The sequence below is a fragment of the Gorilla gorilla genome, chromosome 19, assembly GCF_029281585.2.
Source record: "Gorilla gorilla gorilla isolate KB3781 chromosome 19, NHGRI_mGorGor1-v2.1_pri, whole genome shotgun sequence".
Classification (NCBI taxonomy): Eukaryota; Metazoa; Chordata; class Mammalia; order Primates; family Hominidae; genus Gorilla; species Gorilla gorilla.
The window spans coordinates 112564545-112569267 of NC_073243.2; the positions used below are offsets into that span (position 1 = coordinate 112564545).

The 4723-nt window shown below is 53.7% G+C and overlaps 1 long non-coding RNA gene across 1 annotated transcript; it reads left to right on the forward strand.

Moving 5' to 3' along the window:
• The first annotated feature begins 1134 nt into the window (after positions 1 to 1134).
• LOC134757571 (uncharacterized) lies at positions 1135 to 2057 on the forward strand. Its single transcript, XR_010131684.1, has 3 exons — positions 1135 to 1422; positions 1650 to 1707; positions 1801 to 2057. It is a non-coding gene; the product is annotated as an uncharacterized lncRNA (long non-coding RNA).
• The last annotated feature ends 2666 nt before the right edge of the window (positions 2058 to 4723 follow it).

The window sequence follows — 4723 nt, forward strand, 5'->3', positions numbered from 1 at the left end:
GTTGATTTAGGGTAAGGGCCAGGGCCCAGGTTTAGGGTTGTTGTACGGTCAGGACCAGGGCCCAGTGTTAGGGTTGTTTCAGGATCAGGGCCCTGAGTTAGGGTTGTTTCAGGGTCAGGGCCCAGGGTTAGGGTTTTTTCAGGGCGAGGGCCCAGGGTTTGGGTTGTTTTAGGGTCAGGGCCCAGGGTTAGGGTTGTTTTAGGGTCAGGGCCCAGGGATAGGGTTGTTTCAGGGTCAGGGACCAGGGTTAGGGTTGTTTCAGGGTCAGGGCCCTGGGTTAGGGTTGTTTCAGGGTCAGGGCCCAGGGTTAGGGTTGTTTTAGGTCAGGGCCAGGGCCCAGGGATAGGGTTGTTTTAGGGTCAGGGCCAGGGCCCACTTTTAGGGTTGTTTTAGGGTCAGGGCCAGGGCCTAGGGTTAGGCTTGTTTTAGGGTCAGGTCGAGCGCCCACGGTTAGGCTTGTTTTAGGGTCAGGGCCAGGGCCCAGTGTTAGGCTTGTTTTAGGGTCAGGGCTAGGGTCCAGGGTTAAGGTTGTTTTAGGGTCAGGACCTGGGCCCAGGCTTAGGCTTGTTTTAGTGCCAGGGCCCAGGGTTAGGCTTGTTTTAGGGTTAGGGCCAGGGCCCAGGGTTAGGCTTGTTGTAGGGTCAGGGCCAGGACCCAGGGATAGGGTTGTTTTAGGGTCAGGGCCAGGGCCAAGGGTTAGGGTTGTTTTAGGGTCAGGGCCAGGGCCCAGGGTTAGGCTTTTTTTAGGGTCAGGGCCAGGGCCCAGGGTTAGGGTTATTTAAGGGTCAGTGCCCAGGGTTAGTGTTGTTTTAGGGTCAGTGCCCAGGGTTAGGGTTGTTTTAGGGTCAGGTCCAGGGCCCAGGGTTAGGCGTGTTTTAGGGTCCGGGCCAGGGCCCAGGGTTAGGGTTGTTTTAGGGTCAGGGCTAGGTCCCAGGTTTAGGCTTGTTTTAGGGTCATGGCCAGGTCCCAGGGTTAGGGTTCTTTTAGGGCCAGGTCCCATGGTTAGGGTTTTACAGTCAGGGCCTGGGCCCACAGTTAGGGTATTAGGCTCAGCGCAAGGGCCCAGGGTTAGGGTTTTAGGCTCAGGGCCATGTCCCAGGGTTAGGGTTTTAGGGTCAGGGCCCAGGGTTAGGGTTTTAGGGTCAGGACCCAGTGTTAGAGTTTTAGGGTCATGGCCCAGGGTTAGGGTTTTAGGGTCAGGGCCCAGGGTTAGGGTGATTTCCAGGAAGTGACCTCACAGTGACTCAAGCTACCACTTACTGTTGATTGTGATGTAATGCCAGCTGAGGCACATGCCTTGGGAGCTAAGTGGTTGCTGCCCTTGACTACTATGAAGACTGGTGTGGGAAGGGTCGCTTTGGATGCACTTGAGCAGGGGTCCCCAATCCCTGAGCCATGGAGCCGTAAGGAGCCACACAGCAGGTGAGTGGTGTCGAGTGAGGGAGTGAGGGAAGCTTCGTCTGTATTTACAGCCACTCCCCTTTGCTCACATTCCCGCCTGAGCTCCACCTTCTCAGATGAGCAGCAGCATTAGATTCTCATAGGAGAACGCACCCTGTTGTGAACCGTGCATGTGAGGGATCTAGGTTGCGCTGTGCTTATGAGAATCTAATACCTATTGATCTGTCACTTTCTCCCATCACGCTCAGGTGGGACCATCCAGTTTCAGGAAAACAAGCTGAACACGCCCACTGATTCTACATTATGGTGAGTTCTATAATTATTTTATTATATATTCCAGTGTAATAATGGAAATGAAGTGCCTAATAAACGTAAATGTGCTTAAATCTTTTGGCCCAGCTCCTACCTCCCGGCAGCCTCGCCAGGCCCAGAACTCTCTCCAGTCAGCCTCTACAGACCAAGCTCATGACTCACAATGGCCTATTGAGGCCCATACCCTACCTCACGGCAGTCTCCGCAGATGAGCCTACTGCCTCACAACAGCCTCCACAGGCACAGCTCCATCGTTACAATGGCCTCTTTAGACCCAGCTCCTGCCGCCCAGCCTTCTCTCCAGGCCCTGAACTTTCTCCGTAAGTTGAGGTAGCTGGGACTGTAGGTATACATGACGATACTTGGCTAATTTTTAAATTGTTTTGCAGACATGGGGTCTCACTTTGTTGGCCAGGCTGCTGTCAAACTAATGGCCTCAAGTGACCCTTCCACCCCTGCCTCCCATCCTCGAGGTATGTGCCACCACAAGGAGCACTTGTTCAATTTTCTAAAGAAAAAATTTCTAAAGTAAGGCTGTGGGATGATGGCAGGAAGATAGAAGAAAAACAGAAGAATAAGTTAAAATGACTTATTCACACATATTCTTTTGACAGCAGGAAGAACTTTTAGTATATACATTCCTTACAAACAAACAAACGGCAGATAAACAATGTTGTATAGGAACTTCAACACACACTGTACAATATTCCCACTTTGCTGACATAAGTTATGGAAATTTCGTGGTTTCCTTGAGTGTCGCTACCAGTATTTTGCTTCTCTGATGATTTTTATCAACTTCCTCATCTGTTAACTTCTCTCCAAGGTATGTCATGTCACGACATACTGCCGCTGCACGAACACGGCCAGTGTCTTCCTATTAAACATGAAGAAAGCTTTCCTAATTTCTCTTTTTACTCTCTGTCTTTGTGTTCTGCATTTTCCTTACTTTTATTGTCAGAAACTCCAGAAAGTGAATCGTACTAATTTATCACGATTTGCTTTATTAATTTATACTATGCTTATATGGAATTTTGCCCAACAGACCTCATTACAATTTGGGCCAGGGCCCAGGGTTAGGGTTGTTTTAATGTCAGGGCCCAGAGTTAGGGTTGTTTTAGGGTCAGGGCCCAGGGTTAGGGTTGTTTTAGGGTCAGGGCCCAGGGTTAGGGTTGTTTAAGGGTCAGGGCCCAGGGTTCGGGTTGTTTTAGGGTCAGGGCCAGGGCCCAGGGCTAGGGGTGTTTTAGGGTCAGGGCCAGGGCCCAAAGTTAGGGTTGTTTTAGGGTCAGGGCCCAGGGTTAGGGTTTTAGGTTCAGGTCCAGGGCCCAGGGTTAGGGTTTTAGGGTCAGGGCCTGGGCCCAGGGTTAGGTTTTTAGGGTCAGGGCCAGGGCCCAGGGTTAGGGTTGTTTTAGGGTCAGGGCCAGGTCCCAGGGTTAGGCTTGTTTTAGGGTCAGGGCCAGGGCCCAGGGTTAGGGTTGTTTTAGGGTCAGGGCCAGGGCCGAGGGTTAGGCTTGTTTTAGGGTCAGGGCCAGGGCCCACGGTTAGGGTTGTTTTAGGGTGAGGGCCAGGGACCAGGGTTAGGCTTGTTTTAGGGTCAGGGCCAGGGCCCAGCGTTAGGGTTGTTGTAGGTTCAGGGCCAGGGCCCAGGATTAGGCTTGTTTTAGGGTCAGGTCCAGGGCCCAGGGTTAGGCTTGTTTTAGTGCCAGGTCCCAGGGTTAGGGTTGTTTTAGGGTCAGGGCCAGGGCCCAGGGTTAGGGTTGTTTTAGGGTCAGGGCCAGGGCCCAGGTTTAGGCTTGTTTTAGGGTCAGGGCCAGGGCCCAGGGTTAGGCTTGTTTTAGGATCAGGGCCAGGGCCGAGCGTTAGGCTTGTTTTAGGGTCAGGGATAGGGCCCAGGGTTAGGGTTGTTTTAGGGTCAGGGCCAGGGCCCAGGGTTAGGCCTGTTTTAGGGGCTGGGCCAGGGCCCAGGGTTAGGGTTGTTTTAGGGTCTGGACCTGGGACCAGTGTGAGGCTTGTTTTACTGCCAGGGCCCAGGGTTAGGGTTGTTTTAGGGTCAGGGCCAGGGCCCAGGGTTAGGCTTGTTTTAGGTCAGCGCCAGGGCCCAGGATTAGGGTTGTTTTAGGGTCAGGGCCAGGGCCGAGGGTTAGGGTTGTTTTAGGGTCAGGGACAGGGCCCAGGGTTAGGGTTGTTTTAGGGTCAGGGCCAGGTCCCAGGGTTAGGCTTGTTTTAGGGTCAGGGCCAGGGCCCAGGGTTAGGCTTGTTTTTGGGTCAGGGCCAGGGCCCAGGGTTAGGCTTGTTTTAGGGTCATTGCCAGGGCCCAGGATTAGGGTTGTTTTAGGGTCAGGGCCAGGGCCCAGCGTTAGGGTTGTTTTAGCGTCAGGGCCAAGGCTCAGGGTTAGGGTCGTTTTAGGCTCAGGACCTGGGCCCAGGGTTAGGCTTATTTTAGTGCCAGGGCCCAGGGTTAGGGTTGTTTTAGGGTCATGGCCAGGGCCCAGGGTTAGGGTTGTTTTAGGTCAGGGCCAGGGCCCAGCATCAGGGTTGTTTTAGGGTCAGGGACAGGGCCCAGGTTTAGGGGTGTTTTAGGGTCAGGGCCAGGGCCCAGGGTAAGGGTTGTTTCAGTGTCAGGGCCAGGGCCCAGTGTTAGGGTTGTTTTAGGGTCAGGGCCAGGGTCCAGGGTAAGGGTCGTTTCAGTGTCAGGGCCAGGGCCCAGGGTTAGGGTTGTTTTAGGGTTAGGGCCAGGGCCCAGGGTTATGGTTATTTTAGGGTCAGTTCCCAGGTTTAGGGATGTTTTAGGGTCAGTTCCCAGGGTTAGGATTGTTTTAGGGTCAGGTCCAGGGCCCAGGGTTAGGGTTGTTTTAGGGTCAGGTCCAGGGCCCAGGGATAGGCTTGTTTTATAGTCAGGGCCAGGGCCCAGGGTTAGGGTTGTTTTAGGGTCAGGGCTAGGGCCCAGGTTTAGGCTTGTTTTAGGGTCAGGGCCAGGGCCACGTATTAGGCTTGTATTAGGGTCAGGTCCAGG